The 12,600-nt window shown below is 37.5% G+C and overlaps 1 pseudogene; it reads right to left on the bottom strand.

The window, feature by feature from the left end:
* Nucleotides 1-10,938: 10,938 nt before the first annotated feature.
* On the bottom strand, nt 10,939-12,022 carry LOC149202577 (ACT domain-containing protein ACR4 pseudogene; annotated as a pseudogene).
* Nucleotides 12,023-12,600: the final 578 nt, after the last annotated feature.

The following is a 12,600-nucleotide window of genomic DNA, read 5'->3' as shown; positions in this document are numbered from 1 at the left end:
AATTGACTAAAAAATTATGGTGAAATCTTGATTTATGTTATTTAAATTAGTTTTTTACTATATATATATAAATTCAACACTCTAAAAAACCCTAAAATGTTTTTATCGTATAGGCTTTATCCATCAAACTTGATCCACAAGAAAACTTCAGAAAAAATCACACTAAAAACAAGACGTTTTGAAATTTTCAAACTTCAAAACTTAGTATATTAACCTACTATTTTTTTTTAAATAGGAACAACATATTTATATTCACTGTATTTGAGGTGAAGTCAAGATTGAAATTTAGATTTCTCTTTACTCGTTATACAAATTGTTTTTGTTTTCGATGTTATAAGCATTTACGCTTCCCCTAAATAAACAATATGTTTAAAAAATTTCCGTTCAATAATAATGTTCTCATAATAATAAAAAGTAGATATTCTCATAATAGTGGCTCCGAACAGGTCTAAGTGACTGCTCACTGTCGGTCATCCAGGAAGTCAACCGGACGCTCAACAGGAAATCATATATGAGTGTTTGTTTCCAATTTGTTTCCTGGAAAGATTTTGCATATTTAATCAATTTTGCTTCATCAAAAGGTTTGCAAAAATAGTATATACATACTAGCATTTGCATCTAATGTTGCAAAGGAAACGCCGTAAGGCATAGTGTGTGGAAGAATATTGAAATGTGAATGGGCTTTTTTGAAAGCAAGGGTCCATGATAATGAGTTTGAATTGAGGAAGCCATACCGAAAACCCTATTCGGGGGTTAAAGTGGCTATGAAATAGAATAAAAGTAGTCATAAATATCCATTGAACTTGTTTAGATACCTTAAAGATTTCCTAGTTGAAGGTGAAGTTAAACAAATGAATTCACGTGAACAACAACTAGGTATCCATATCGATATACAAGGCCACCAGACATGCTTTGAAACACGGGGATAAAGAATGGGACCAGGTAAAACTTTCTATTTCCCTTTTCCTTTTAGTTTCATTGTTTAATATAGCCTCTCCTCTGGATATGTAGAGAAGTCTTATTCACTGAAATGCTATAAACCACCTTAACTCAGGGTTTCAGAATGCCAGACATGCTCTGAAACACGGGGATAAAGAATGGGACTAGGTAAAACTTTCTATTTCCCTTTTCCTTTTAGTTTCATTGTTTAACATAGCCTCTCCTCTGGATATGTAGAGAAGTCTTATTCACTGCAATGCTATAAACCACCTTAACTCAGGGTTTCGGAATGCCAGGGTCTTGGGCATTATCGGCTGCAACAGAGTTGTTTACAACGGTGGTCCCCTAATCCATAGTTTTTGTTGAATGTTGTTGAACAGATATACTTGGAAGATTATAATCATGACAAGGCAGAGCAATCTATTCTGTGGACCTTAAGTGCAGATGTTGGAAATAGGTATCAATGTCTGAGCCCTGTGAACAACATTAATTTGAATATGGATGCGAAAGCTGCAGATAGCCATGTTGGAGGAATACGTGATGGAAATGAACTCATCCTCTTAGAGTGGAAGAAATAGAGCAAGCAGAAATGGAAGCTCCAGCCCATCTATTGTAAGCAATCTAACAATAACAAGTTGTCTTTCAAGCTCTTTATTGAAAGTAGCATCATTTCTGTAAGTTTATCAATAGAAAGGACGGAGGGTTCATGCTACTTGAAAGTTTATCATTTCTGACATTTTCTGTAAGTTTTTCTGGCATCATTTTCCACATTCTTTTGTTTGCAGGTTTGGGTGTTCATCATAAGTTTGCTTGGCCTTGCACCTCTTGCTGAACGTATAGGCTTTGTCACCGAGTAAGTGAAAAATTGCATGTTATATGTATATAGGTTATGTGTAATCTATACCTTGTACTGCAATTGTTTATACACTTGGAATGGTCACTGCAGTGCAGTGACTTCATAAAATATTACGTTTGTTGGTTCTACAATCTGATGTTTTGTTGTAAATTGTTGCAGACAAATTGCATTCTACACTGGACCAACAAGTGAGATTCTTATATGTATATGGACTATGTACTCATATTTGTGGATACAAGATATGAGCTAATTGATATATATGAGAAAGTGTTTGACATTTCAAAGTAACTGATGCAAATATATTGTTAATTAATTCTCCTATAGTTGGCGGGCTGCTCAACGCCACATGTGGAAATGCAACAGAGATGCTCATTGCAGTGTTCGCACTTTACCATGGCAAGACCAATGTGGTCAAGTATTCTCTACTAGGCTCTGTGCTTTCCAACTTACTTTTTGTGCTTGGCACATCTCTCTTTTGTGGAGGAATTGCCAACATGAAAAAAGAACAACGGTTTGACAAGGCATGTGATATATTTTTAGTTTTTCTTTAACAACCTAGGCCACCAAAACAAGTCCGACCTGCTCATGATATTCATTCATTAGGGCCTAACCATGGGTGTTGTATTGCTATATGACGTAGGTTATTTCTGGAATCGACTCCAGTCTTCTCATGATGGCTTCACTGTGTCTCATGCACCCTTGGCCATTCAACAATCTATGGCATATAGTGAAGCAGCTGTATCAACATTACAACTGTCTAGAGTCAGCAGCATCATCATGCTGATAGCTTATGCTGCATATTTGTTCTTCCAATTAAGGACACAGAAAATTGTTTGAAGAAGGCCCAGAAACAAAGGAGCTTTTTCTCTGAATCCTCAGCAGCAAGAATTCTTTGTCTTGGGTGGTTCCACTCCATTCCCATCTCCATATACATCCATAATATTAACTTTGTTGAGAGACAATTGAGACTTCTAGGAATCTGAATTCAGCATTTTCTTGCTCACATTAGTGTAAATCTCCTTGACCACAATTTGGAATGCAGGCAATACATTTGTATTATCCAGAGCCAATTCATAGTCAAATGAATCCATGCATGATTGACTACAAGCAATGGCTTATCTAATCATGATTCAGTGTTTGAAGGCTGCCAATTTGACTCAGAGGAAGAGGTAAGTGACGCTCCAATGGTAATTGGGGATCTCCTTCTAGATTTGCATGACACTGGCTTGGAGCTTGCAGCTCTGGATGAATCTATGTCAAATGGAAAAATTTTGTATCGTCTCAGATCGAAACTAGAATGTGTCTTGGAAAGGAGAGGCAAAAATGGTGATTTTTGGCACTCTAAATTTCTCGATTTCTTAGTGGCATTGTCTGATAGACGGCGCGATCGTGTTGAAAAGTGGCTTCACTGCAACACTGCAAAATTTTCTGGGAATGCTGATGTACAAAAGTTGCAACTGGAGGCAATTTTATCACTTGCAGAACTGAAACAGGGACTCTCTGTATGTGTTTGTAAATGTTCTGTATGTTTTTGGCGGTGTGTTCTAGAGAAGGGCCATTCCCCTGATCACTCTTGTATGGGTAACCATTGTTGCGATGAAAAGTGCACATATTGCTCTCTTGAATCACACCAAGGAAATGAATTGGAGGAATGCCGAAACTTGGCAGGTCATGATGGGAGTCATGATTGCAAAAAGAAAAATCATACATGTATGAAGCTCTGTTCTTTATTTGATAAATCATCTAATTGTAACAAATTTTGTTGCTTGAAGGTTGGCCATGAAGGTTACAAATTGCTACAAATTGGTAAATGCCTACAAATTGTTCATTCTAATAAAATGAAAAGTTATTTGTAGGTGGGATGTTGTCTTTTAACAAGTAGACTTCCAAGGATTGCCAAACTAAAGTCCCCATATGGATTATTAAGCAATGATGCATTTGAGATTAGGACAAATTCTATACCAGCATATTATTATACAACCTTAACTAATGCATTTACCAGCTTTTCCACTAGGCAATCAACTAGTGTAACGGATTTCACTTCGAGTGGATCTTTTCCAATATAATTGACTACAAGCAATGGCTTATCTAATCATTTGACTATGAATTCTCATGGTCAATCTAATAAAAAAATTCCATCTATAAGGGACATTTGTCTTCTCCAATGGTTGACTAAGACAATTGAAGTTGTCGATGTTAATGTAGGTATGATAAATGACTCAAGAAAGACTTGATAGAAATAGTGTGTTAGTGTTGCTTTCATGGCATGTATCCTAAAGGAATTGATCTCAATAGACATTCAAATGCACAAGTTTAATCTAAATGGGAGAATGATATGACTAAAGAGTGCAATTCCTTTGATGAAAAATAAAAGTTGACTTAGTTCCCCAGGCATAAAGAAAGAATGTGATGAAATGTCTAATGGTCTACAAGACTAAATTTACCATCTGCATAAAGAAAGAATGTGATGAAATGTCTAATGGTCTACAAGACTAAATTTACCATCTACAAGTGTTATTGAGAAACATAAATTTACTTGTGACAAAAATCTTCTCTCAACAAGATCATATTCATATTGACTACATTGAAATATTTGCACCTATTGCAAATATGGACTCTTATCTACTTATTCTTTCACACATTATTCATTCTGTATAAGAGTTATAACATACATCCTACTAAAGAAATCCTTTTACACTTTGAAGCAAGCCTCCATAGTGTGGTATAAGAAGATTGATTGATTATTAGTTTTGGTTTCAAGCATCATGAATTTGATTGTAGTGTTTATATTTTGCAAATGATGATACTTACATGTTGGTGACTTAATCATAAATGTGCAAGCGATAATACTTACATGTTGGTGACTTAAATAAATTGAAGTAGTGTCAACCTAATTTTGGGTTTGAAAAAACAATAAATAGAGATATTTAGAATTACAAACCTGAGTGTGTTGTATTTTTCCTTATGGAAGCCAAGTTTTGCAAATGGATAACAATATATTTATTTACCTAAATATAAATCGCCATTCATTATAAATGTTTAGGATGGAACAATATAAACCCATTTTTGGCACCATATCAATCAAGAGAGAAATTGAGTGAGTGTGCCTTTGAAAATTAATGGTACTCTCTACAAGAAGACTACTGGAGCCTCATTTACTTGATTCATAGCAGATTTGATATATTATTTGATGTTAGTGTGGTCTACAAATCCATGTAGGATATGAAAGAGAGCTGCTTAGAGGCCACAAAAAGGATTGTTTATGAAAGATACATATTAGCACAGTATGAAGTACTGCATTAAGAATATGAAACTAGTCAGTTACTTTGGTCTTGTAAGAAGCAGGCAGAACTATTGACCACTAAAATTGAATATAAGGGTGCATTTAATGTTGACAAAATCAATGTGAATCCACAATAGCACACACAAGCACCACACACATTTGTAATAAACTTTTATTATTATGGGCTGATAAAGAAACAGAGGATACAGAGCTATACAGAGGCCAACCCCCAGTCAAGTCGATCACAAACAATGAACTATGATCATTCAGAGGCCAACTCCATTGAATTTGCTATACAATTATTTACATATTTTACATCATCAATACAACGGTATAAGAAGTGCAAGTGATCAGAAGTGCCAGTGGATTCAAATGATTTAAGAAAGAAGGGGGAAGCACTGTATTAGTTGATCCAGCGAAAACATACCACTGACCAGGAATCTCTAAACAAAAAGGTGGGGTGCAGTTCCTATTTGATGAAGGAAAGCAAAAAATACCAGCAATTGCCCCAAATTGTCACCTCGTGCTGTACCAATCTCCTACTAAATCACACACCTTTCAAATTCAGATGTTCAGCAAGAAGTCCAGAATCCAATGCCTTCTCCTTCAGTCTTCCCAATTCTTGCAGATAGACTTGGGATCGTGACTTCTACTTTTCAAAGGAAACCTCCAATGGCTAAAAGGAGTATTTTACTTCCTACAAGGCCAAGAAGTGCTAAGAATCTATGTCAAGCACTAGAATCTATGTTAACACTGTGATTCATCAATGGTCTTTACCTGTGTAGTTTGAAGAGTTGTCATTTTGTAGAACAAAGACTATTTATCAGCTTGTAATTTGTACAACTTGTATAAGCAATTCTAGATTAGGTGGATTTAGTTCCTTTCTCCTACCACCACTGTAATTAGTGTTGTCTTCTTTCAGATCTACCAATTTTGCACACTTCTCTATGATGAGGTCAATTTCGCAATTCCTGGGTCATCAAATGACAGGGCCATGTTCGGCCAGTGTGGTGAATAGTTCTCCATTGCTGGTCTTTTGTTCGATGATCAACAAATCATATTTTGCAAATCCCAGTGGTATTGTGCTTTCTAGATCCTGGCATTGCTGTACCCAATTTCTGTCTTTAGCAAGGTAATTGTCACAGTGTAAAACAGATGAACGAGGATGGTTTTTAGAGAACCATCGTCCATACATACAACCTTCAAAGTCAATTACTTAATTCCATTGCAAGAGGCCCAAAATACAACATCTAAGAATAGGATTTTATCAATCCAAGACTGTAGAGAAAACGCTCTGACTTTGATTTGAAGAGATCACCAAGGGAGAATCGGATGGTAGGTTCCCTCATTTAGCAAATAAAATACTTTCAGAAATATGTGGATCCTCGACAACTAAAGCACAGGAAGGAAAGGTCTGACAAAAAAGTTAGGAGGAGGATTATGCATGAACTTTGCAGGTGGACATTTTGTTTACGCTAATGGGTAGTTTTTTATTTGGTTGAATTATTCTATTTTATTCAGAATGGAGTGGTGGTGGAAGAGAACTGCAGTTACAGCATCCAAATGCAGGAGGGAGGGAACAGACATCAAGGGAGGAGGAAGAATGAAGGGAAGAAGGAGAAGCTGCATAGCCAGTGCAATGTCTGTTGGGTTGTTAGTAATGGTGGTGGTGGTACTGATGGCACTTTGGCTGGTTTTGTCAATGGATAACAACCCATTTCTATATCAACATGAAAAACAGGAGTACCCATCTCCAACAGATGGCAGTTCATCACCATTGCCTGCAGCCATTTCTGTTTTCAGCCAACAGGGCTACGTAACAGTAAATACAAATATCGATTATAACTTTACTAAACTGTATATTGAATGGGGTATACGCCATACGACACTGCATAATGAGATCTCCAAGAAAGGACTAAGGGGCCCCTCGGAGCTAAACTGCTTTTTATGGCTTCTGGAATGCTACAATCTCGCAAAACATCCTGCCATTGTGAAAGTAGGTAACGTTGCTTTCTTCTCCTCTCCTGTATTTTTAGTTTCTGAGATGATGGGTGGCTGAAGATGCTTTGGTTTTTGGGGAAATTTTCATCGCAGAGTCTGATACCAATCCTGGGACCAGATAGTTTTCTGCATGGAATCAAGCTGTGGAAACCCACAAATGAGACTGCAAGGAGATTGCAATTGGACGGTCAGTCAGGACAATGTGATGAGGTTGCCAATGTGGTTTTAGGAAGCAATGCTAGGATTTTGAAGGGCTCACAGATGTATACGGGCAATTTGAGACAGAGAATTTTAAGTAAGATTACTGCATTGGATACCTACCAAAATCATGCTCATGTAGAAGATGTAAGGTTCTCTTTGGCTCCAGTGTCTTTTAGTTTACAGTATTGCAGGACACACACATAAACTTATAGGGTTGACCTTTCAGGAGCAACCCTCGCTCATGTAAAATCAGGAACGAACCTTCTAACCAATAAAGGACATTACCTGAGCACAACTTGTTTAGGTAAAATCAGGAACTAACAAAGGTAAATGACATTACCTGAGCACAACACGGTTAGGTAAGACCTTTACATAATTTTGCTAGAAGGATTTGGATAGTCCTGATGCAAGGTCACTGTCATACCTGAATTACAGGGATTGATCCTTTCATGTGGGTGGTTGTATGTGAGTGTGTCTACCATTTTTAATTTGTTTAAGGTACAAGCTTGCTCAATATTGTATGTGAGTGTGTCTACCATTTTTAATTTGTTTATGATACAGGCTTGCTCAACATTCTTTCATTCTAATATTTGTTTCTTCCCTCTGGTCATAGTCCTAACTCTGCTCATTGTTTTCTTTCTGGCTTAATCAACATATGTTTTCTACTTATCTTGTTATACTACTTCGCTGGTTTTCCCATAGATACCGTGAATTTTTTTCCTCCATAAGACAGAATATCGGCCTAAAAATTTGTCAATCTGCAAGTGAGCTTGGCAAGCTCACTTGCAATGATACAGATATACTCATTTATTTTTCTTGCAGAGGAAATATCGGGGTAGATCTATCTGAAGAGATTGCATCTCGCTCTGAGTTTATAGCAAATCCTAACCCGGAGGGCCTAACCCTGAGGAAAATTGACTCGTGACTTTCCATTAGAGAGATACTTTAGTTACAGGAACTCGACCAATTAAGCTAACCCTCTATACTAATATATTAATTTTTGATATTTATTTGCAATTCCTTATTTGTTTCGGCTAACAAGTTTATACCAGTCCTTTCTTTCTAATACCCTTGTTTTTCCTCTGTTCATAGTCCTGTGTTATTATACTTATCTATACTTATCTGCTTACATTTTCTGCCAACTTGTATTGCTCATTTTATTCTTCTTTAGTTGTGTCGTAACCCTGTTTTTGCCTCATGAGGAACGATATGGATTTAAACCTTTGCTAACCTGGCAGCAGGCTTTGGGTGAAATTCTCTAGGTTGATGTAATGACATCTTTTTTTTCTTCGGTAGTAATAGCACCTGATGGTTTTGCTTGTTAAGTGGATCAATTTGGTGAAGTGGTTAGTTTAATTGTATGATGGAGTGTTTGTGTAGGCATTAAATCTCACTGTTGTGTGTCCCCTTGCAGAATGTAAGGTTACTAAATTCATGTCAATCCTTTTTTCTTGCAAATATGGATATTTTTCCCACTCCAAAATAAGCTGCGTTTTTCCTTTACTTAGTAACATATATTATGTATGTAAATCAAATTACCAACATGCTTGCTAACATACAATTTTTTTTAATAGATAATTGTTGGAACTGTAAGGAAGGGGATGCTTAGAAAGCTAGGCAAGCGCACGGAGGACTTTGTGTTCATCACCACAGAAGCAAGAACTGGCAATGCAATTATATTTCATGGAAAAACTTTATACAGAATGGAGACAACTGTTGGGGAAGTGTCGGTGGTTTTACAGGGAACCTGCCATCCGAAAGACAACATACTCCATATCTGTCAAGCTGTAAACAATATCAAAGAGAAGCTTAGGTCTGTCTTTACACTGAACAGTCACCACAGAATACCCCCTCTCCAAACAGTTGTCAACAGTCACAAGAGGCTTGGTGTTGTCGTTGTTGAAGTATCTAAGATAGGTCCCCAAGCTTTGCAAGTCAAAGTATCTAAGATAGGTCCCCAAGCTTTGCAAATCAAAATATCTGAGATGAAGATCCAAATGCATTTAAGATGATTAACGTTGATTGTTTTCCTATTTTAGATGAGTTACTTTTAATTTTAAGCCATGTATAAATCATATCGATTGCCTTGTCATTAAAATTATTTAGTTATCCATTTTATGTCAGGCAATGCTTACTTGTACTTCAACACTGTAAAGATATCTTTGAACACAACATTTTCTTGAGATTCATTATTCTTCATTCCTGTAAGTCCACGGCTTTCTAACCACCAATACCATTGACTTGACGACATTTAAAGGACATTGTCATATACTTAAAACCCTAGTTTTAAAAATAAGACATAAATTCCTTGAGAATTCACTTTCTTTAGATCCTTTGAAAGCTCATTTTCCATAGGAGTTCACGATTTGTTGTTAACTATCCTCGGCTGCACTTGGAGATGATACAACGCATAGCAACCTCCCGTGAAATGACAACAGAAATCTTATAAATCAGACAGAGCAATCAACATTGCCACGAAATACCTGAAGTATCATCATCGCGGTTACTTCATAAAAAGTGCCAAACATAATACAAAGAACAATAGCACAAACAAGCACCACACACATTTGTAATAAACTTTTATTATTATGGGCTGATAAAGAAACAGAGGATACAGAGCTATACAGAGGCCAACCCCCAGTCAGGTCGATCACAAACAATGAACTATGATCATCCAGAGGCCAACTCCATTGAATTTGCTATACAATTATTTACATATTTTACATCATCAATACAACGGTATAAGATGTGCAAGTGATCAGAAGTGCCAGTGGATTCAAATGATTTAAGAAAGAAGGGGGAAGCACTGTATTAGCTGATCCAGCGAAAACATACCACTGACCAGGAATCTCTAAACAGAAAGGTGGGGTGCAGTTCCTATTCGATGAAGGAAAGCAAAAAATACCAGCAATTGCCCCAAATTGTCACCTCGTGCTATACCAATCTCCTACCAAATCACACACCTTTCAAATTCAGATGTTCAGCAAGAAGTCCAGAATCCAACGCCTTCTCCTTCAGTCTGCCCAATTCTTGCGGATAGACTTGGGATAGTGACTTCTACTTTTCAAAGGAAACCTCCAGTGGCTAAAAGGAGTATTTAACTTCCTACAAGGCCAAGAAGTGCTAAGAATCTATGTCAAGCACTAGAATCTATGTTAACACTGTGATTCATCAATGGTCTTTACCTGTGTAGTTTGGAGAGTTGTCATTTTGTAGAACAAAGACTATTTATCAGCTTGTAATTTGTACAACTTGTATAAGCAATTCTAGATTAGGTGGATTTAGTTCCTTTCTCCTACCACCACTGTAATTAGTGCTGTCTTCTTTCAGATCTACCAATTTTGCACACTTCTCTATGATGAGGTCAATTTCGCAATTCCTGGGTCATCAAATGACAGGGCCATGTTCGGCCAGTGTGGTGAATAGTTCTCCATTACTGGTCTTCTATTCGATGATCAACAAATCATATTTGGCAAATCCCAGTGGTATTGTGCTTTCTAGATCCTGGCATTGCTGTACCCAATTTCTGTCTTTAGCAAGGTAATTGTCACAGTGTAAAACAGATGAACGAGGATGGTTTTTAGAGAACCATCGCCCATACATACAACCTTCAAAGGCAATTACTTAATTCCATTGCAAGAGGCCCAAAATACAACATCTAAGAATAGGATTTTATCAATCCAAGACTGTAGAGAAAACACTCTGACATTGATTTGAAGAGATCACCAAGGGAGAATCGGATGGCAGGTTCCCTTGGAGGAGATTTTGTATGCATACAGTCGTCTTTTACTTGCAAGATTGTTAGTCCAATTTCTTGGCGAACAACTTCTACTGTCTTGGCATCAACAGGGTTTCCAGCTGTATCAGTCACATAGAACACATCAGCTACCTTATCACCCCGCGTTGACACCTCTGCTTTTGTAACTGACATCCCATTTTCTCTAAATATGCGAGTCACCTCCGACAGAAGCCCAACACGGTCGTTGGTGCAGAGTTCCAGTCGCATGCCCTGAATTCATAAAATATCATCAACAAAACTCACACTAAGCTGACTAAAATTTAAAAAGGATCAAATTTGAATGCATTGGGAATCCCAAGTCTTAGGGTTTTGAATAAATTTCCACCATGGATTCGATCCTTGGACTCATACCTCTGATTTTCTTTGTCTAATGGCAGCCTCCAAACACTGAATCAGACGCTGCTTCTCTGCTTCTGAATACACGCGGCAACCATCAGTATGCCTAATGTAGTACTCCTGTATCACAAAAGAGAAGAATGGAAATAAATACCCCAACTCTTCTTTAACCTAATTTAGATTCAATATTAATCCCATTAGGGATGTGATCTGAAACCACCTATACTTGGTTTAACAAAATCAAATTAGGAAATAAACATTTGAAAAAAAACAAAGATCCTATGAAAAATCAAGTCCCTTGTAGTTGCTGGAGCTACACCTGAAAAGTTTGTGGGCCTTGAGAGTCTATAGTGGCATGAAAGACAACATACTCCATATCTGTCAAGTTGCAAACAATATCAATGAGAAGCTTAGGTCTGTCTTTACACTGAACAGTCACCACAGAATAGCCCCTCTCCAAACAGTTGTCAACAGTGACAAGAGGCTTGGCGTTGTCGTTGTCCTTGAGAGAAAGAGATGCCCTGTCTCCAGTTCCATCGAGTTTATCATAGTCACGGTCAGCAAACATCAATTGATAAAGCCGCCTTTCTGTGTGAGTGAATCCCATTGACACCACCGTTTTAGCTTCTCTGTGTTAATTCAATTGTCGTATGTTCAGTGGTTGCATCTAGACGTACTGGTTTTCCAAACAAAGGCACTACACAAGGGTTTGTTGCCAACCTCTGCAATACAACGCATGGATGATTCAGAGGGATATTGCATGGATGATTCAGAGGGATCCAGAGCGGCGTGGAAGGATCCAGGGGAGGCAAGTCCTGACGCCCGCCTGGAGAACACCAGTGGAGAAACCCTACCTCTGGAATGGCGATTGGCACCCCGCGCTCTTCATTACCTGGACCGCCTCAGTGACTGTTTTGATCGACGGTTCCAGTGTTTGTAATCGTCTAACATCTAATCGTACGGCGTCAAAGGAGGACACGTAGGCAAAAATGGGGATGGATTTCAGAAGGAAACACCTTACGGCGTAAATATAATAATAATAGCCATGGGACAAGAAGAAGATGAAACGACAACAGAAATAAGATTATTTTGATTATTAAAATAGTTCGTTGCAACCTCATCTTGGGTAATAAATGATGTCTCTTGAGGAGTTGTATATTAAAGTTATTTAGTAAATTTTTGATG

Source organism: Pinus tabuliformis, chromosome 2_1 (genome assembly GCF_031772625.1).
Source record: "Pinus tabuliformis cultivar Carrire ecotype Pingquan chromosome 2_1, CPIR1, whole genome shotgun sequence".
Lineage (NCBI taxonomy): Eukaryota > Viridiplantae > Streptophyta > Pinopsida > Pinales > Pinaceae > Pinus > Pinus tabuliformis.
Note: the sequence above shows the minus strand (reverse complement) of the source record. Positions and strands in the feature narration are given on the sequence as shown.